The 23,043-nt window shown below is 35.4% G+C and overlaps 2 pseudogenes; both read right to left on the bottom strand.

Moving 5' to 3' along the window:
* Nucleotides 1–7,454: 7,454 nt before the first annotated feature.
* On the bottom strand, nt 7,455–20,585 carry LOC147828502 (olfactory receptor 7G1-like; annotated as a pseudogene).
* A 930-nt stretch (nt 20,586–21,515) lies between these two features.
* Nucleotides 21,516–22,469, bottom strand: LOC106008491 (olfactory receptor 7G2-like; annotated as a pseudogene).
* Nucleotides 22,470–23,043: the final 574 nt, after the last annotated feature.

Genomic DNA, 23,043 nt, shown 5'->3' with positions numbered 1-23,043 from the left:
ATTGTCATTTAATTGAAGGAACTGTCTGATATCTTCTTTAATTTCCTCTGTTACCCTTTGGTTATTCAGAAGTGTGTTGTTCAATTTCCACGTGCTTATGAAATTTTTTCAGTTTCTTTTGCTATGAATCTCCAATTTCATCACACTATGGTCTGGTAATATAGAAGGGATAACTTCAATTCTTTTCACTTTCTTAAATTTATTCTGTGTGAGTATGTGGTCTATTTTGGAGAATGACCCATGTGGACCTGAGAAGAATGTGTATTCTGATTTTGTGGGGTGGAACAATCTGGAAACATCTGTTAAGTTCATTTGTTCAGGAGTTCGATTGAGTTCTATTGTTTCATTACTTATTTTTTGTCTAGTTGATCTATCTATTTGTGGTAGTGGGGTATTGAGATCTCTCACTGCAATTGTATTAGTGCAATATGACTTTTCATGTCCTTAGTATTTGTTTTATATAGTTGTGTGCACTAGTGTTTGGTGCATAGATATTTATGATTATCATTTCTTCCTCTTGGATTCTTCCCTTTGCAAGGATGTAGTGTCCTTCTTCATCTCCCTTAATCAGTGTTGGTTTGAAATCTAATTGATCTGCAAAGATGATGGCTACTCCTGATTTTTTGGGGGTTCCCGTCTTATGGAGTATTGTTTTCCACCCTTTAACTTTCAGTCTATGAGTTTCCTTTTGAATTAAGTGTGTTTCTTGTATACAGCATATTGTTGGATTTTGCTTCTTGACCCATTCTGCCAGTCTATTTCTTTTGATTGGTGAATTGAGACCATTAACATTGATGGTTATAACTGAACCGTATTGCCTTATCATTATCATGACTTTTCTTTTTGTTGAGTTCTCCCCCTTTGCATTTAATTTCTTGTCACACCATATGGGTTCATTCTGCTTTGCTTCTTGGGGTTGTGATCCTCATTGTCTGTTCCTAGGATATGTGTAAAAATTTTGGTGTGCTTGTTTGGTATTCATGAAGTTCCTAAGGTGCTCTTTGTCATGAAAGTATCTTATTTCTCCATCCATTTTGAAAGATAGTTTTGCAGTGTACATCAATCTGGGTTGGAGGCTGTTTTCTTTTAAGGTTTGGAATACGTCACTCCAAACTCTTCTTGCCTTGAGGGTTTGTGTTGAGAAGTCTCCTGTGATTCTGATGGGCTTGCCTTTGTATGTGATTTGTTTCTTTTCTCTAACTGCTTGTAGAACTTTGTTCTTCTGTTGAGTTTCTGGAATCTTAACAAATATATGTCTTTGTGTAGATTTTTTTTGATCAAGGCTATTTGGAGTCCTATATGCCTTACTTATCTGTATGTCAAGTTCTTTTCCCCTGCTTGGGAAGTTTTCTGCCATTACTTCTGTGAAATATTTTTTTAATGTCATCTGCACTCTCTCCTGTTTCTTTTTTGCCTCCAGTCAGTCTGATGTTATTCTTCTTTGCATCGTCTAGCAGCTGCTGGATTGATTTCTCCTGGTCCCTTACAATTTTGAAGCAATTTTTCTTTTCCTGATCACTAACTGCAATCTTATCTTCTATATCTGAAATTCTGTCCTCAATTCTGCTGTGTAGATTTTCAATGGAGTTTTTCATCTCCTGGAAATCTATTTGCATCTCTTTTATGGGTTCCATTTGTTTCCTATGTTGCGATACCATCATGTTCCTCAGCTCCTCTCTTGATTTATTAATCATGTCTTGCACTAGGAGCACAATCTCTGTTGTTATCTGAGAAATTATTTCTGATTTCATTTTTCCCAAATCCTCTTTTGTTGCCTGTTCAGGAGGTCTAGGTCATTGAGTATCAGAGTGTTCCATCTCATTTCCCTTTGGTGTTGCTGTAGGTGATCTGGAAGTCTAGTTTTGAGAATTATTTATGTGTCTTCTTATTTTGACCTGTGGGGGTGCTGTTGGTGCCTGCATGGCTCACCTCCTCTGAGCTGAGGGAAGTGGGACAGTGTCTCAGAAGCCCCTTCCTCTAAGCCGGAAGCAGTGGAACAGTGGCTCAGTAGCCCCTACCTCTGGGCCATGAGTGCAGGACAGATGGTGGCCCAAAGCCCCTTCCTCTGGACTGGGAGTAGCAGGACCAAGGTATAATTTTCATATAACTGTAATTTATTTTATTCAAGGTTGTACATGTCCCTGTGCAATTTATTAAATAAATTTTTCTCTGTTTGATCCTGTTAAATTTCAAAGTAAGTTCAGGGATTCCATATATTTTTATTACTTGTAATATTGTGTTCAGAATCAACTCTGTCGTTGTGTTCAGAAGTTGTTAATTTATTTCCAAAACTCTATATGTTTATATTATGTATGACATTAAAAATAAAGAGCATGTCTAATATTGGTGGAACTATGTTAGTTATTTTTTCTGTTATTGCAAATAAATAAACATAGTTTGAATATCCTCCACATTTTCTGAAGGAAATAAAATTTTATTTCATAGTTGGGGTGAAACTGTTGGCTATACCAGTGTAACTTTTAACTTTGGAGCAGTTCCAAAGACATTTCCTAATTGGGTGAACTAATTTACACTTCTATTAGGTATTCCTGGTTTTCCACATCATCCTGAATCATTTTCTATTGCTCTAACATTTGTTGTAAGATAACATTTCCTTAAATCTCTGTTATTGAGATAGTTGAGTCTTTTTACTTGTGATGGGCCATTGATTTTCTTCTTTTATCAGTAGGAGAATAAATGGCCCATCATATGGTATTTCAATTCAACAGCTTATCTATTTCAAAAAAATGAATTGAATTCAGTGTGGTGGTTCATGCCTGAGATCCCAGCACTCTGGGAGGCTCAGAAAGGAGGTTCAAATGTTATATCCCAACCTGGGCAAATTAACAAATTAGAGAGAACGTGTCTCAAGATAAAAAATAAAAAAGAACCAAGAATGTAACTCAGTACACAATTTCTGGATTCAATCCCCAATATTGCAAAAAAAATTAGTTCATATTAGTTATTTATGTAATTGAAATAGAAATTTCTTTGTATTTTCTATGTATTGCTAAATTAGTAAGGATCACGTCTCATTTTAATGTGCTTTACAATAATCAAAAGACACACCTACATGGTTAGTTTTAATATGGTTTAATTTGTCAATATTTCCTCTCATAGTCTGTATTTAATAAGTCTTGATATTGAAGGAGATACTTGTGTTAATAAAAGAGCTTTAGTCTTGCTTTTTTGTGATTGATGGTGAAACCAACTGAACTTTATATTTTCTTTTGATATGAAAATCTAAGTTCATTTTTATTTCTTTGCATCTTTTTTAATTGGTCTATTCATTCAGTGTAAAATCCACTCAACAGTTAATATAAAACATTCGTGTGTGCAAATGGTGTCTTTTCTGGACCTCTAAACAATATGGTCATTGTGTCTATTCTTGTCTATTCTTCTGCCACATCTCTTAATCAGTGAAGCATAGCAACTGGCTGAAATTAAGATTTCTTTAATAAAAAACTCACATTTAAAAAAATTCACAATCACCAAATTATATTTTACAACAGGTTAACTGTTTTCCTGTTATTTTATAATTTTCCCAAAATGTGATGGTGTTTGTAGGTGGGAATCACTGAGGAAATTATACTTTTATGAAGTCACCCATGTGAAAACTGTTATGAAAGTATTGGCCTTTTAAGGAAAGAAAGAGAAACCAAAGTCTCCTCTCTCTGTTATGGAAAGATAGAACAAAGTGGAATGGCATGTGCACACCAAAAAAGATGGACATCACATGGGTCTCAATCTCTGGCATCTCAATCTTGGGCTTGGCAACATCTACAGCTTTGAGAAATAAACACTTGTTTTTCAGCCTATTCAGCCTATGATATTTTTATTAGTAGCTGCTGTTGACTGAGATTTGCATTCATCCATGTGTAGAAGTAGGAGCAATCAACAGGAGAGATATGTATGAAAGGTAATGTGATATTGTATTTTCAGCAGCGACAGAAAGAATTGTTGTTCCAGCAGGTATTTATTAATTTATTTATTTGGTCATTCACTCATTACACAGTAACTAAATGAAAGCACAATGGATCTGTGCATATTCCAGATACTGAAAAGAGAAAAATATACATATTGTTAAAAATCCTTATATTCAAGAAGAACTCCTTCAGAAAAGAGAAATGACATTCCTTATTTAATGGCCTATCTATTTAATGCTATTCCAACCATGGCACATCTTTTTTTTACAGTTTTGCACATCTTGGGCAAAGAACCTCAATAATGTTTTATGGAAAGATACTTTGTTTCTACAATACTGTAATTTTTCCTGATTGTAGTACATAGTAAGGTACTGTAGTTTTATGTTCTGTGATGCATTTCAGTACTACATATAAGAGTTATGCAAATAAAAGCAAAGTCATCAAGTTGGAGTTTCCTTTGGCCATTTTTTTTCCTGAATCTTGTAATATACATGATGTATACAATTCCTCATTTAATGTAGTAACAGGGACAAAACTTGGTCTTTAAATGGAGAATATCTCTAATAAGATGAATGACTGTGATGGTCACCTGAGTGTCCCATCAGGGAGGATGAAATTATCACTCCAACTGTTGAGAATGCATCTGTCAGACAGACCTTTGCTATTACCCTCTTTCTGGGACTGACCCAGACAGAGACAGGTGCCGTACTCAAGGTCATATACTCTTCCCAAAGTCACAACCAAACTTAGATTAATTCAGAGATTGAAAGATGTTGTCCACTTGTCACAACTTGGACTATTATGAAGGTGCATGTTTTCCATAATTCCTTGGCAGGTCAATCATAATGACATTTGGAGAAGGAAATTGGTCTGTCTTTCTTTCTTGTCGAGTTATTGACAACTTTTGGTAACAGGATAATGCTACTTCGAGGAATGATTTTGATAGTTTTCTACTTTCAATTTCATGAAATAATGTGAGGAGAACTGGCCTTTGTCTTACTGAAGATTTGGTAAAGTTCAGTGTGTAGCCAATGGGTTCAGGGTTCTGAGAGTTGGTATACTTTTTGATATTGCCTTTATTTCAGGTTTTTATTAGCCTAATCAGTGTTTTTATATCTTCATGCTTCAGTTCATGTAATTTATATGTGTCATAATTATTAATTTCCTCACATTATAGATCATCAGTTGAAATTATGGAACCTGCTTAACAATATTTTTACAGTATTGCATGCTGTTACAAAGAGTCTATGATAAAATGTACATTTGATACATAACCAAGTAAGCTTTGGGTCTTGTTTTGTTATGGCAACAAACTTTGTTTTGACTTTTATGTCACAATAATGAAGATGGAATAAATAGCATGGATATCAACACATGGGACCTCTTTTAAAAAGTGAGAAACCATGTGAAGATTAACAGATAAATGAACAGTTTATTCATTGGAAGAGTGAAATTACACTGAACAAATTTATTATTTTATAAAAAGTACAGAAATATATAATATATTTGGCTTGTCATATATCAAAGCAAAAATTAAGTTCAGATGAGTTTATGCCACAAAGACAAAAGATACAACTATAAGCCCTTTATTTTGAGGTAAGGAGACCTATCTGGGCTAAAAATAATCAATAAAATATTGACAAATTCAAATATGTTAATATTAAACAATGGTATTCAGCAAAACACAAAGCAAATGAAAAGTAACAAAAGCCAAACACCTAATGAACAGGTACTTAATGAATAAAACTGAAAATTTATTCCTGTTAAATAAAAACATAAAAATTCAATAGTTACATCACAAGGTATTTCACAAAAGATGAAACTTATATTGTCCATTATATGTGAAAAGACACTCAAAATCAAGTTAGAGAAATGTAAATATAATTCAGTAACATTTTATACACACTTATTTTTACAGTAAGTGAAAAATGTATGCTGGTAATTATTTTGATCACCAGAACATTCTGTAAGTGTAAATCATTTAAGTCCTTAGGAAAACTCTTTGAAACTACCCAAAGGAGTATAGGTGCCCCCTGTATACCCAATAACTCCACTTCAAGTGTATAACTCCTGCTGGTTTCCACCAGGAGACACATAAGGCATTATTGAAATACTTTTATTCATAACACAAGAAAGCACAAACTGCAAATGTAGCTCAGTGGCAGAGTGTTTGCCTAACAGTGAGGCCTTAGGTTCTAAACATAGCATCATAAAACAAAAACAAACCTCCAAATACCAACTAATTACTGAACATCATGCCAATGGCAGAAAAAACAACTATATTGTGATTTTAACATATGGAGTATAAAAATGTATGGCTATAAAATTGAATGAATCGCTATCTCCTCTAAAATTACGTTTGTCTTTCAAAAGGACAATGATGCAAGTAACAATTGTAAACAGAAATCATGAATTACAATTAAATTTTAAAAAGATGAAAAGAATAATCAGCTTAATACATGTCTAGCAAATTTTGTATAGATACATGCAAGGCTGATAAAAATATCCAATGGAATTCTGTAAAAATAGTGGTGGTATTACACAAATATAACCAACTACAGTAAATTTCATAAGATTCAACATATTTGAATAAGATTACTAATATAATAAAAATGGAATGCAACAAATCTAATTACAGAGGCAAGAGAGAAGTAGATGTGAGTGGGAGATTCTTAGTCAAGTGGTGAGTATGTATCTATATATGTTTTCATTATATATTACTACAATTTAAACATTAATATTTTACTACAATTTTAATCGTATAGGTACATTTCATAATAACTTAATGCATAGTATCTATACAAAACAATTTGACACAAGGACTTTAACATTCCAGATTTCAAATATTTTCTTTGAATATTGTCATGCTTTTCAGACTTTGCATGGCAGCAGAATCACAAGTGAGTTACCCTGTAGCTATTTTATCAAAAATTGCTAAACCAAAGATCTCTGGTGAGATCAGTGACTCTGCAGTGGGAACAGAGGTCTCTGGAGCCCTCTCTCCTCAGGAGTTCTGGGAACATTAGTTCCAGAAGTTCTGTTCTAGGAAAATACCCGGGGTGAAAAGGAGAGATGTCCTGCATTATGGTGCTGAACGCTTTTCCTTGGACCAGACTATGTCTGCTTGGCCCAATAATGGATGGTCTTCCTGGACACTCTTAATTCTGTTGTGAGACATCCATTGTTCTCACTTCCACAGCTGCAGAGATGATTCTGCCTTAAAAGTGGCCCTTACCTGCTTGTGGGAAACTGATGATCTTTAAATGCAACACATTTCCTATACTCCTATGCTGTTTTCATTTTCTTACACTTATCACCACCTTAAAAAAGCAAAGACTTTTACCAAAGAAAATGGGTCTCCTGATAAAGATACAATAAAATTTTTTGTTTGTTTGATTGTCTTTTTGATGCTGGGGATCGAACTTGGGTCCTAGCGCTTGTGCAGCAGGCGACGAAACCACTGAACTAAATGCCCAGCCCAATACATTAAAATTTTTAAAGTGAGATTCCTAGTCATTTGGATGCATTCTAGAAAACTGGTTTAAATTGATGTTGATCACCCAAAAATGCCATCCTCCCCATTATTTTTCTCACAGCTTTCTTCATATCCTTGTTCCTCAGGCAGTAGATAAATGGATTCATCACTTGAGGTACAACAGAGTACATCAATGAAGCCACTGCAGATACCCTGGACGAGTCAGTAACAGCAGAGCCAAGGTACCTCCCCCAAACCTGCCCCATAAAATAAGAAAACTATAACAGATGATACCCAGAAGTGGAAAAAGCTTTGTATTTTCTGCCAGATGATGACATTCTCAAAAGAGAAGGGGCAATCTGAGTATAAGAAAAAATAATTCCAAAGAAGGAACCACCACACAAAATAACAAATGACAAATAATCCAAAATGTTATTAATCAAGGTATCAGCACAAGCAGGCTAAATGACCTGAGGAAGTTCACAGAAAAAGTGGGGGACCTTCAGTTCTGTGCAGAAGGACAGCTGCAGCAGCAACAGTGTGTGAAACAGGAAATCCAAAATGCTAATGGATAAAGAGACTAGGGACAGACAGACACAGAGGCAGGGGTTCATGATGACTGTATCCATTAGCGGGTGACAAATGGCCATGTAGCTGTCATAGGCCATTACTACAAGGAGACACATTTCCAAGACAAGAAATGCCATGACCAAGAAGACCTGGGAGAGACAGACTGTGTAAGTGATGCACTGACTCTGGGATTGAATGTTCACCAGAATCTTTGGGAGTATACTTGTGCTTAAACAAATGTCAGTAAGTGACAGATTGGAGAGGAAGTAGTACATGGGTGAGTGAAGGTGGGAGTCAGAGCTGATGGATAGGATGATGAGCAGGTTTCCATGGACAGTGACCAGATACATGGAGAGGAAGAGGTTGAAGATGAGGGCCTGAAGCTCTGGATCACTTGTCAGTCTCAGGGGAAGGAATTCTAAAGCAGCTGTTTAGTTTATGGGTTCTATGCAAGTGAGGAATCGGATGGAAAACAAGACAATGAGATCTAAGATACTTGGGCTGTAGCAGTATCATTTGGGAAGTTGCTAGAAGTGCTGAGACTTGGACCCCAGTCCAATCCAACTGACAATGTATTCAAGGGATGAGGATCAATAACCTATGACTTAAAAAAATCTCTCACATGGGATAACCTTGGAGAATTATGGGGTGGAAAAATCTCTGTTCTACATTGTGAGGCCCAGATAAAAGTGAAGTCTTTCCCTCTGCTTCTCTTTCCCCATTTTCTCTCCTCTCCTTTCTTTCCTGTACTCAGTCTGAATGACTTTTTCTTTAGCAGAAATTCACTCACACATGGTGCCAAGTGATTATCATAAAACAAATAAATGAGATTTTATTCTTTAAGAAATATGTTTTACCTCCAAATAAACAGAAATGCAAAAAATAAAATCACAAGACATGTCTCATTCTTAGAGAATTTATTATCTTAATTTGTAGGTGGGATATGAGTAAAAGAAAAATAATAAAGGTAAAGGGAAAAATAAAATGCATAGGCTCATAAAATTCATATGAAAATAGAAAGAATGTGCTGGTCCTCAGAGAACAGATAAACACAAGATAACACTGACATAAGGTGAACTAACAGGAATGTCTCTGCTCTATCTCCATTGTCTAGGAGACACTGAAATATAATCACTCAACGAAATCCAGGTTTCAGTACTTGCTTTGTACAAACACAAAATCTTCAACTGTGTTTTAGACACAGTGTCCTTGTTTTTATAACTAGGATTATCGTAGATTTTTATTTGGCTCTTGCAATGATGAGACTGAACAGGCCTCAAGCAGCCTATACAATACTCTGTGTATAGAATCCTCACGGTGACATTGCCTTGTGGGAATTTAGTTTTGCCATGATTAATATACTCTATCATTTCCAGTCTAGGACAGAAAAAATGCATGAGGCAAAATGAGAAAAGAAAGACAAATTTGTAAGTGCAAATTTTAGTTGTGGTGAATTTCTTGTACTCATGGGAACATTGATCATGTTTCATGAGATGAATGGAAAGAAATTTCAATGACATCAACATTCACTGGGATGGACATACTCAAAATGGTTTAAATAAGTAATTAAATTAGGTATAGGATTCATTCAAAGGAATCTTATGAGAGAATAAAATGTACAATACAAAGTCACTTTTTGAAATTTTAAAAAATATTATAAACCCTATACATAGAGGCTCACATGCAAAAAAAAAAAGCAGCAAGGCACAAATTCCCTCCTGAAAGTTCATTTTCTGCATTATTCAAGCATAATAAATGCTATTGGAAAAAAGAACAAGGGCTGAGTACCATCAGTGAACATTACCAAGTTCATATGCTTCACCAACCTCACTTTGGGCATTACTTTTGCAATACATTTTAAATGTATGTGAAACCATGTATTTGTACAAGCTTGCTTCTTTTCATTCTCTTGAGGAATCAGTAAACTTATTTGATATCCACTTTCCATGCAGTTTTACTGTAGCTTATATTATTTTTCAGGAAGAAATTTCATTTAAATTTTTTTTTAGCCCATCAACTGGAGACTGGATAATGAAGATGTGGTTTTTTTAATAAAATGGAGCACTACTCAGCCATAAAGAATGAGAAACTGGAGATATTTGTAGCTAAGTGGATGCACATTGAGGCTATACTCTTAAGTGAAATAAATAGGACACAAATGTGAAAATACTGAATAGTTTCCCTGGTATGAAAAACTAAAAGTGTAAATAAGAGTCAAAATGTATAATTGATATTGTGAAATAGGAAGAAAATGTCTAAAGGAGTAGGGGAAGTGGGGGGTAGGGGAAAGGAAAGAAGGGAAAAGAAAACTATGAGAAAAGGAAAAACATGGAAACAAAGTCTTTTTAAATAGGGAAGAGTGAAAGGGGTGAAGGGAGGGCAGGGGAATGGGGAAAAATTAAGAACCAAGATACATCACATAAAGGTACAAGATCCCAATGATGAATTTAACTGTATTATATACCTAAATTGTACCAATAAACTAAATGGAAAAAATGTTTTATATTTAGAGAAACTTGCTATGGATGTAATTTTGGTATCAGCATTCTTAATTTTTAAAATAAATTTTTAAAAAATAACTTTATTATCAAACACACACATACAAAAATTAAAACCAAAGAAGAACAATGCAAGGAGAAAAAAACTACAATAATATTCAAATACAGTAGAACTCAACCAAAACAAAACTGAAAAACACTTAAACATTTTTACATATAATTTAAGAAAGCATCTCAAGCGCCTACAAGACACCAGAGGATGTGATTTGTTTCAGTCCTGCCATAACTTTAGCCAGCAAAGTGTTTTACTATATCATTGTATCACAATTTCTTTCTCCATTTTCTATATGATTGATTTGATAGCATTTTTTAAATACTTCATAGAGTGATGAATACATGTAAAATATGAAACCATTGAGAGCTTATACAAGGACATTACATATTTCTGAGAAAGGAAGGAGTGGAGAAAAGTATGTTTTTCATTTACTGTAGAAAATACACAAATGGGATATGGTAGAACATGAATATTTGTTATTTCTTCATAGGGTGAATAATGGTACTTTGAAATCATCATTACATTGTTTGCGCTGTTGTTACAACTTAAAATTTTTTGTGGTTTTCCCAAGAAAACAGACAGATGAGGCACATTGTCTACTCTCACTGTCTGGGTCTACGCTTCCTTCCCCAGCATCCTCACTACCAGCAAACAGATGAAAACAAAGATCTTCAGTCTGAAGATTAATGGGTAGTTGATAGAAAGATAAGTTAACACTGAGCAGCACCCCTCAAATATTTCCTCCACTACCAGAAAGGTTCAAGAAAATCCCTTAGAATTATAGTCATCTAATTCAAGAAAAGAAGGATGTATGCTCAAGAGGAAAATGGTTACAGCCATTATCTAGACAGAGAGGACTAGTAGAGGGAGCAGTAGACTGGGTAATTTGAAAAATATAGAAAAAGATATGTAGCAATGAGGACAGGCAAGAGCCATACGAGTGACTGGTTATTGATCACCTACTGGATGTATTTTCTGCATGTTTACTTAGATGAAACTGGAGTAAACACCTGTCTCATTTCCAGAACATTGAACAAGATACTGGGTTCCTGGCTGGCCTCATTGTCATTTCCGCCCGGGTGAAGGGTGTAGGTAGAAGATCTGCCCTCAGGAAGGCAGAGGCACTGAGTGAGGCACCACACTCTGCATCAGAGAGCTGAGCTTAGAGGATCCTCTGCTGTTACTTCCTGACTGAGAGGCACTGCTGAAAATGTGCCCCCAGACAGAGTATTTGTGGTTCCTGTATCCCTAGGGGTTCGTCATCCAATGTTCCATGGTAGGTGTACATTGTTCCTGTCTTTGAGAACCCAGGGCATTATAAATCCTTGTAGACCAAGACTCTATAAGGCCAGACTTCAGGATATTAGGGTCCAATTCTCTGAAAAGATATGCTGTTCACTCTCTTCTTACCACTTATTTCTACTTACATGCATTTGACATATGTTTCACAAATGTGTCTACCATCCTTCTGTAACTGAATTCTAGTTTTCTCTCTTTCAGATACACGAAATGGTATCTCTGAAGCCCGATTCTAGTTTTAAGTGTAGAAGCACAAATTTTATGTTTTGATAAACAAAATATAATCATAAATACAAGTGAGATATTATAAAACTCCAGAGAGCATAGCAGTTTGATTCTAAGTGTGACAGAATGCTTCCTGAGTCTTATTTTTCATGCTGTATACTTAATTCAATGGATTCTAATATATAATCTGTATCAATTCCTACTGTGCTTTATAGTGAGATAATATTCAGAGTTTCAAAACTACCTTCCCAAATTATATTATCAATGGTCCAAGATAGGTTTTTCTTCACGAAAGGGGACCACAAGCTGCAATTATTGCTTGGAGATTTTTAAAAAGTTGTAAGAAATTGCAATGTAACTAGCAAAGCAGTAATACTCAGGTTTATTCATACTCTCAGTAGACATAGTGAGATGTCAAACATCAGTAGGTGAAGAGAGTATCCATGACTAAAGTATTTAATTACAAAAAGTTTATCTTTAAAGAATCTGATATTATCATGTGATTTTCAATCTCTGTAGCCCAATTTATCAGGAACTTGTTTTGAATCAGCAGTGTTTTCAGTATAATATATGATACGATATGAGAAAAAAAGACATTGCAACTTATTTTTTAAGTTAATATCATTGGTACTTTTTAAGTATACAATATAATGACATTCATCTTTGGAAATTTGCACCTTTACATAATCTCTCTAGTTTCTTATTCTTTCTCCATTCCCCTGCCCTCCCTTCAACCCCACTATCCCTCCCTGTTTACAAAGACTTTTTTTCCGTTTTTTCATTTTCTCATATATATTCTGTTCCCTTCTTTCTTTCCCCTACCCCTCCCACTTCCACTTCCCCTTTGTCCCTTTTCTTACCATTTCACATTATCTACTATATCTTTTACTCCTTATTTGCACTTTCAGTTACTCACATTGGAGAAAATACTCAGTAATTACACGTGTGTCCCATTTATTTCACTTAAGAATATCACCTCAATGTGCATCTATTTAGCTATAACTATGCCTAATTTCTCATTTTTTATGTCTGAGTAGTACTCTGCTTTTTTAAAAAAACCCACATTTTATTTATCCCATCTAAAACTGATGGGCATTTAGGCTCTTTCCAAGTTTTAGCTATTAAAAACTGTGCTGTTATGAACATGGGTGCACATGCATTTTTGTAATATGCTTCTTTTAATTCTTTGGGGAAGATTCCCAGCAGGGGAATAGGTGGGTCAAATGGGACTTCCAGTTCTTTGAGGTAATACCATGCAGATTTCCACAGTTGTTGCACCAGTCTACACTCCTGTGAGCAGTGGAGCAGTGTTCCTCTTTCCCCACAGGCCCACCAGCATTTTTGATTGTTTGATTTCATGATAGCAGCAGGGTGAAGTGGAATCTCAGCATTGTTTTCATTTGCATCTCTCCAACGACCAGTGAAGTTGAACATTTTTTCCTATGCTTATTTGGTATTTTTACTTCTTTGTGTGAGAAATGTCTGTTCATTTCAGATGCCCATTTTTGGATCGGGTCTTTAAATTGGGGGGGGATCTGATTTTTTTAAGTTCTTTATAGATTCTCGATAATAGACATTTGTCTGAGGAACAGCAGGTGAAAATTTTTTTCTCACATTTTGGGTTGTCTTTTCATTTTATTGGTGGTTCTTTTGCTGTGACAAACCTTTTTAGTAAGAAGAGATCTCACTTGTTGATTGTTTCTGCTAGTTCATGGGAAATTGAGGTTTTGTTCATAAAATCTTTTACAACACCAGTGTCTTCATTACCTAACCTCTCTTTAACTACCTAACCTCTCTTTAATCTCTCATTAAGTACCTAAACTCTCTTCCAGCTCGTTCAGCATTTCTGTTTGAATATGTAGATCTTAGACCATTTTGACTTTAGTGAATGGTGAGAGATATAGGTCTAATTTTAATTTTTGGCAGATTTAAATCGAATTTTTCCAGCACCATTTATTAACAAGGCTATCTTTACTCCAGTGAGGGTGTTTGGCTCCTTTGTCGAAGATGAGATGGCCGAGTTTGTCTGAATTTGTTTCTGCATCTTCTAATCTGTTCCACTTGTCTTCAGGTCTGTTTCTTTGCCAAAACCACAGTGTTTTGATCACAGTAGCTTTCAAGGTGAGGGATGTGATACCTGCTGCTATGTCTCTGTTGCTTAGAATTGCTTTTGCTATTCTAGGTCTCCTCTTGTTACAAAGGAATTTTTGGATTGTTTTTGCAAGGTCCATGAAGTAGGTTGCTGAAATTTCAATTGGGATTGCATTGAAATTATATAGCAGTTTTGGAAGTATGGCTGTTTTCACTATGTTGATCCTTTTTACCCAGGAGCAACAATGTCTTTCTGTTTTCTAATATCATCTTCAATCTCTCTTTTCAGAGTGCTGTAGTTTTCAGGGAGGGGGTCTTTGATTTCTTTTGTTAGGTTGACTCCTATGTATTTGTGACAGTGGGGTGTTGAGGACCCCCACTATGATTACATTAGTGCTTATATGATTTTTCATGTCTGTTATTTGTTTTATATAGTTGGGTGCACTAGTGTTTGGTGCATAGATATTTATGATTGTCATCTCTTCCTCTTGGATTGTACCATTTACAAGGATGTAGTGTCCTTCTTTATCTTTCTTAATCAGTGTTGGTTTGAAATCCACTTGATCTACAAAGTGGATAGCTACTCCTGTTGTTTTTCAGTTTCCTGTTTAATGGAGTACTGTTTTCCACCTTTTCACTTTCAGTCTATGAGTTTCTTTTTGAATTAATGTGTTTCTTTTATGCAGCATATTGTTGGATCTTGTTTCTTGACCCATTCTGCCAATCTATTTCATTTGATTGGTGAACAGAAACCATTAACATTGATGGTGATTAATGATATGTATTGATTCATCATTGTCATAACGTTTTCTTTTTTCTTTTTTTTGGTACTGGGGATCAACATTTTATTTTGTTGCATTCTCCTTTGTGTTTAATTTTTTGTCATGCCTATTGGATTCGTTCTGCTCGGCTTCCTGTGGTTGTCCTCCTCATTGTCTTTTCCTAGGATATTGTCTAAAATATTTGGAGTGCTGTTTTCGTATTCATGAAGTTTCTAATGTGCTCTTTGTCAGGAAAGTATTTCATTTCTCTGTCAATTGTGAAAGATAATTTTGCAGGGTATATCAGTCCGGGCTTGAGGCTTTTCCTTTTGTGCTTGGAATACATGACTCTGAGCTCTTCTTGCCTTGAGGGTTTGTGTTAAGAATTCTGCCATGATTCTGGTGGGCTTTCCTTTGTAGTGAATAGTTTCTTTTCTCTAACTGCTTGTAGAATTTTGTTCTTCTGTTGGGTTTCTGGAAACTTAACTATTATATCCCTATTGTAGATTTTTTTTTTTGATCAAGGCTAGATGGAATCCTATATGCCTCACTTATCTGTATGTCAAGTTCTGTTCCTCTGCTTGGAAAGTTTTCTGCCATCACTTCTGTGAACAGTTCTTTTTTTTCATGTCATCTGCACTCTCTCCTGCTTCTTCATTGACTCCAATCAGTCTTATGTTATTCTTCTTTGCATCGACTAGCAGCTCCTGGATTGATGTCTAATGGTCCATTACAATTTTAAAGAAATTTTTCTTTTCCCAGTCACTAATTGAAATCTTATCTTCTAAATCTGAAATTCTGTGCTCACATTTGGGCATTCTGCTACATAAACTTTCAATGGAGTTTTTAATCTCCTGGAAATCTGTTTTCATCTGTTTTATGGATTCCATTTGTTTCCTGGGTTGGGATTCTATCATGTTCCTCAGCTCCTCTATTTTTTTATCTGTGTCCTCTCTAGATTTATTAATTATGGCTTGCACTGTGGCTACAATCTCTGCTCTTATCTTAGAAATAATTTCTGATTTCATTTTTTCCAAATCCTCTTTTGTTGCCAGTTCAGGGAGTCCAGGTGGTTGAGTATCAGATTTTTCCATCTCTGTTCCCTTTGGGATTAGAGTAGGTGATTTGGAAGTCTGGTTTTGAGGCTTGTCTGTATGTCTTCTCATTTTGACAAAGTGGGTGGTGCTGCTGGTACCCACGCAGCTCACCTCCTCTGTGCTGGGAGTGATGCTACAGTTACCTGGAAGCCTCCTCCTCTGCTCTGGGAGCCCGAAAAAAAGACATTGATATGCCTGCATACACTACCTTACCATTATTAATTTCAAGCACATAACATAAGAGAGAAAATAAGAAAAGCCAATGTGGTCTTATAAAACAATATAGTATCTTCCAAATGTCAAAAAATGAACTCAAATATAAAAGAAAATTGAGAGAAAGTCAAGACTCTTTATGGATTTAGGTTGATAATGAAAAAGTTACTCTCTCCAAGTAATAAGGTTTATTTCTTAGAAAAGATTAGGTGCTTGAAGTAAAAAAACAAAATTATATATTCCAATACTTGAAAAATGTAACTGAACAGAAATTGTACATATTTCTTGGTCCTATTAATGTGGACATAGAACAGCTGAAGATTTCAGAAAAGCCACCGAGAAGCAAACGACACAAGCTTCCTGATGGCTTCTTGGTGGCAATTGTGATGTTATGAAAATTATAAGCATAGAATTCAGGAAAATGAACTCAGGACTGAGAACAAAGTAGTGATTGGTGAACATACCTCGGAATTTTCTAGGTGAGAAATAGAGAGCTTATAGATGAAAAGAAAACAGGAAATCTCATTCCAATTCAAATAACATCTGTAAATCAAAATTGTAACACCCAGGAATAAAAATAATTCTGAAACAGTGTCTTTAACTATTCTGTATATTTATAACAGAATTGCTCATTTACAAAGAAATAAATTCATCAGTTCACAGTACTGGAAAATGGGAAGTCCACTGTCAAGGCAATAGCTGGTTTACTGTCTAATAAGTTGTCTAGTCACCTCTTCCAAAATGGCATTCCATCCTGAGTGCTTATTCTCTCCAGAAGGGAGCAATGCCCTTTCTCACATGCAAAAAATATAAAAAATGTGCACCTTTGAATAATCTATCTTATAGTTATGTAAAGGTAATAATTTCCAATGATGAATTCCTGTATATTGTCTACCTAAAATGTCCTAATAAAAGATTAATTTTTAAAAGGAGGAAAGTTAGAGTCCAAGCCCCCAGAAATAGAAAAAAATGAATACAAAATAAGAGCAGAAAGGAGCAAATTCCCTCGTGAAAGGTCTTTTGCTGTCACTATCTATCCAATCCTGATGGCAGAGACCTTATTGTTGAATCACCTTTAAAGGCCCCATCTCTTAATACTGTTAAAATGACAATAACATTTCAACAGAAGGTTTGGAAAGGACAAACATTCAAACCACAATGCATAGATTGACCAAAATGAGTTATCAGAACATAAGGAGCCCAGTAGACTTGTGATGGAACGGGCAGCATGGATAATATTAATGGAGAGATCAGAGATGGTGGGACAGGAAAGGTACAAAAGACCACTGATGACAGCTACAGGACAGTCTAGTTATGGTGCTATTTCAAGAAAACTGAGTGGGTGAAGGAATGTATTGTTGTGGTAAAGGTGGAGATGATGGTACTTAACTAAATTCTCAATATAAGTGTTGGTATAGATAATCACCTTCTCTGAATGGCACCAGTATAAGAGAAAGACAGAATTTAGAGATGATGAACAATGAGAGAAACTGCTCAGCACCTCAAATAATGGAGTTACAGTACCAATAACTGTGACAGAAATGATTGTGTGCATTAGAGCATTTGGGGATTGATAGAACTTTTAAAACAGAAAAATTGTATTTGAGATGTCTATCAGACACCATGTTTATTGTGGTATTATTGATAAGAGTTAAGATTTTAAATCAATCTAGATACCCACTAATGGATGAAAGAATAAAAATGTGTTAGGTACACACAGTGGTATGTTATTCCAGAGGTTATGTGTGCAGTTGGAAATCAACATTGGGAATTCAAGGGGGAGTTTCTCTTTGGAAAAAATCTTAATGAGTTCTTAGAATGTGAGTGGCCACTAAAGATAGGTTTCCAAGTGCTGTCATAAAGGAATGAGGAAAGGCAGAGAAGAGGAGGACCGAGGATAAAGCCTGGAAGTCACCATCATGCTTGCAGGGTGAGAAGATGGTGCAGACATAGTAAATGATACTGGCACATAGTAGGCATCAATTTAGAGTGAAATATAAGTATTGAAAGGTAAGGGGAGATAGAGTTTTGAAAGTAAGGAAATGAGTCAATGTTGAGGATATGTAGGTAAGAGGAGGATGGAGAGTTAATCCCTGGACTAAATGTGGTAGAGGAGCTTGACAACTCTTCAGGAGCACTTCATGGCTGTTCTGGAGTAAGTGCTTGCTAGATTGACCCCAGACAAGGAAATCAGAAGAAGCCAATTGTGCACTTTCTTTTGTATAATCTCGTTGTAAAAGGACCACAAATGTAAGATTGTACCCGTAATGATATGTGAAGATCAGAGGGTTGATTTATTTTATTTATAACTGATGTATATCAGTGGCACATATTAATGGGACTGGTATGATATTTTCCCACATGCACACAGCATGCATTGAGCAAATTTAGACTCCTTTTATCTATCCTCTCCTCCCCAATCTCCAGTAATCCACTTTTCTACATTCAGGTACAGTTTTTAACTTCCATATATGAGAAAAACCATATATTACTTATATTTTTTCATCTCACATGTTATGCTTAATCCAATGTTCTCCAGTTCCATCCACTTTTCTGCAGATAACAGAACTTTGTTCTTCTTTCTCCATTTTTCATCCTTTTTAAATTTGCATTTCTCAAATGGCCAGCAATGTTGAACATTTTTTCATGTATTTATTGGATATTTGTACTTCTTCATCAGAGGAGCATTTATTTATTTCAGATACTCATTTTGTGATTGGTTCTTTGTATTTGGGAGTGTCTGATTTTTTGAGTTCTTTATATATTCTAGATATTAGTTTTCTATCAGAGTAATAGCTGGCAAATGTTTTCCCATTCTTTAAATTATCACTTCACAAGGTCCATATGCCCATCCACAGATGAATATATAAAAAGATGGTATTTAGCTAGAATGGAGTACTTATCTGCCATAAAGAAGGATAAACTTGAGGCATTTTTAGGGAAGTGAATGAACCTTGAAGTGATAATTTCAAGTAAAATCAGACAACATTATTTCCCTTGTGTGAGAAACTCAAAGCATAAATATGGAACAAATTAAAGGATAGACATTAGGAAGTAGGAAGAACTTTTTCAATAGTAAAGAGAACAAGAGATAGGGGAGGTGAAAGAAGGAAGAGAAGGAAAGGGGATTTTAAAAAAGGTTAGAAGCAAAAATGAAAACAGAGCTCTGCAAATGGAGAAGGGAAGAAGGGTTGGAAGCAAAGAGAACAAGAAAACAAACAAACAGGAAGAATTAAGATGGTATGTACATGTACAAATTCCCTATGATGAATGTGATCACTATGTACTGTAAAAATGTATTAATTTTGAAAAAGAAGACACGTGGTATTTACACACTAAGGAATGCTAAAATAAGCAAAAATAAACCTGAGTTATTTATAGGGAAATAGATGCACTTTGAGATTATATATTAAGTGAAGCAAATCAAACACTCAAATTACATATTGCATGGTTTCTCTTATATGATAAAATCAGAGTATAAATAAAGAGCAAAATAAATGATAGATGATAGGAAATAAGGAGATAGATATTTCTCAAAGGGGAAAGAGATCAAGAGATGGAGGAAGGGAGCAGAGAGGGTTATGGTAAGGGAATTTGAAAAGAAATTAGATGTGTTCTATACATGTACAAATGCTTCACAGAAAACTAAACACATACAACACATATGTACTAAAAAAGTTTCAGAAAATACATCAGAATAATTTTTCACAATAGGGGAAATATTAGTGGTCTAATATGTGTAAAAAATTCTCTCAACTTCCTGTCACATATATGAAGCAATTAAAATATTTCCCCCCTTTAGATTGTTATAGCAAATAAGTATGCTTTGTGGTAATATGGACAGCAGATCCATTTAGAGAAAGTAAATTCATTCGATCACTTAAAAAACTCTTTGGAATTACCAAAGGAGGAAACTTACAGCCCAAGTGCCAATCATTCCGCTCTAATGAGATACTGTATTATGTTTCCAGGGGGAGAAAAGAGAATATTGAAACAATTTTACTAATATAGCAAATATTAGCTATGACAATTTTAATCAACATTAGAAAGGACTTTTCTTTCACCATGCAATATAAAGAGATAACACTGAAGATAAATGAATTCTTGAAAAACCCAAAATGATGATTGAATTTGTGAAGTATGACAGAGTTATTGAGCCAGAAACAAAGCACAGATTTCTCAAATTTAAATTTTAACAAATACATGAACTTAGTAAACTATCTCAGGGTTATAAAAATGCACAGGTTCAAAGTTTAGCTCTCTGTGCACTGTGTGGCTGCACTAGAGTATAAATGACATGGCCCCTATCATGCAGTGAGGTAGGATATCATCCTGGTATAACAGTGGCATCACTTAACTTTTCTTACCTGTTCATCTTCCACTGCTTTCCTTTTGCTGAAGCTGAGCCATACAAATGGCACTAAGATTGCATAGAATTTATAAGTAACTAAACTCAGTGCAAAAAAAAACCCCAAAACAAGCAACAACCAAAAAAATAAAGCCAAGTACTATAATTTTAAAATGAGCATACAAGTGTGATAGCAAAGCCTGAAATCCCTCCTACTTGGAAGTTGATGCAGGAGGTTAAGAAGGTCAAGGACAGATTGGGTGGCTCAGCAAAATCTTGTCTAAAACATAAATTTTAGAAAAGAATGAGGATGGATTTTAGTGGGATAGAACTCCCAGATTCATTAAAATTGCAAGCCTAGCATCTGATTCTATACCAGAACAAAGAAATTGGTTTTAGAGAATGGAAGCCATTTGTCAAATATCACAGACCAAAACAAAAAAGTTACAAACCAAGATAAACTGTACTTTTCTCCTTAAGCATCTGATAATTTTAGATCTTGATGATGGAAGAGACATTGTGACACATCAGAAATTCTATCAATGTTACCTAATGTATGAGTTACTTTCTTATTGCTAGGACAAAATACCAACTCCTGGAATTGAAGAAGGAAAAGTTTACTTATTTTTTTTGACTCATGGCTTCAGTGGGTTTTGTCCATCTTTTGGCTCAGAGGCAGAAACAGCACAGAAAGGGTGGGGTAGGAGAAAGGTCTTCATGTCATGGTGGTCACAAACCAGAGCAGAAGGGAGTAAACAGGTACAAGAATGCACCCTTCCTTGTCATACCCCAGTAACTCTCTTACAAGCAGATCCCACCTTCTAACAGCACAGTTAGCTACTAAAGAGATCAATGGATAAATCCAATGAAGAGTATGATCCCTTCACCATCCAAACATGTGAGACTTTTGTGGGACACTTTATATCTAAACTGTAAAACTTACTCTAGACACCCAAGTCAAAAGTGAATGAAACCACATGAAAGAGAAGTTGTTCCATGGATGAGTTTCCTCAAGGCTCCCTTCATGTCCCTATTTCTCAAACTGTAAATAAAGGGATTCAACATTTGAGGGACTACAGAATACATCACTGAAGCCACTGTGATATTTTTAGATGAGTCAGTTATCACAGTGCTAATGTAAACCCCAAAACCTGTCCCATAGAACAAGGAGATAATAGACACATGAGAGTCACATGTGGAAAAGGCTTTATACTTTCCTCCAGGGGATGGGATCCTCAACACAGAAGACACAATGCAAAATAAGAGAAAATGATTCCACAAAGTGGAACACCAGCAAATATGAAAGCTGAGACATAGATCAGGATGGTATCAAGGAATGTATCAGAACAGGCGAGCTTGATGATCTGAGCAAGTTCACAGAAAAAGTGTGGGATTTCCAGGATTCTGGTGAAGAACAACTGGAGCACCATCAGACTGTAGAACAGTGCATCTAGCATGCTAACAGAGAGAACACAACAAGGAAGATACAGAGGTGGGGACTCGTGATGATTGTGTACCTCAATGGGTGGCAAATGGCCACATAGCAGTCATAGGCCATCATTGCAAGGAGAAAATTTTCCAGAAAGGCCAAAGCTAAGACAAAACTGACCTGGATGAGGCACCCTTTGTAAGTGATGGCCTGACTCTGTGTTTTGATGTTCATGAGCATCTTTGGAATTATAGTTGTGCTTACACAGATGTCAGTAAAAGACAGGTTGGAGAGGAAGAAGTACATGAGGGTGTGGAGGTGGAGTCGGAGGTGATGGCCAGGATGATAAGCAGGATCCCAAGCACTGTGACCAGGTACATGGACGGGAACAGGCTGAAGATGAGGGGTTGCAGCTCTGAGTAATCTGTCAGTCCAAGGAGAAGAAATTCTGAGACAGCTGTTTGGTTTATAGCTTCCATGTTCTCTATTGATGTGGGGGAAAAGATGCAGTGATAATAAAATGAAACCAGTGGTTATTTACAAGAAACAGGTGCAACACCTGGAAACATGGAGAGAGAGAAGAAAATTGCTACCATTGTGGATTTACTTTTGACAAGTCTAGTGATGAGCAGAATAGGTTTTCTTTTCTTTTTGGTCAGTTGTTATTTACTTAGTTATATATTCAATTATTCATTGTTGGTATATGGTGATGATACATAATAATTAAATTCATCTTGGGGAACCGTTACATATACATATTAAAGTCTGATCATTTTTACTTTCCTTTCCTCTGCCATTTTTCTCTCCTCTTCCCTAGATCTATTTATCAACTCCACAAATTTGACTTCTATGTTTTCATACAACCTCTCTTTCATGTTGTGCTTTAAAGTTCTTATGTTTTTGGTTTCTCATATGAAAGAAATCATGTGAATGACTTACTTCATTTAGTAGCATGTTCTCAAGGGCTATCCATTTTTCTAAAATTAAATCAATATTATCTTTATGGCCAAGTAATACTCTGGTGTGTATATACAATACATTTTCCTTATCCATTCA

Source organism: Heterocephalus glaber, unplaced genomic scaffold (assembly GCF_053883595.1).
Source record: "Heterocephalus glaber isolate CG9 unplaced genomic scaffold, H.glaber_assembly_v1.0 deba00001060, whole genome shotgun sequence".
In the NCBI taxonomy this organism is placed as follows: domain Eukaryota; kingdom Metazoa; phylum Chordata; class Mammalia; order Rodentia; family Bathyergidae; genus Heterocephalus; species Heterocephalus glaber.
Note: the sequence above shows the minus strand (reverse complement) of the source record. Positions and strands in the feature narration are given on the sequence as shown.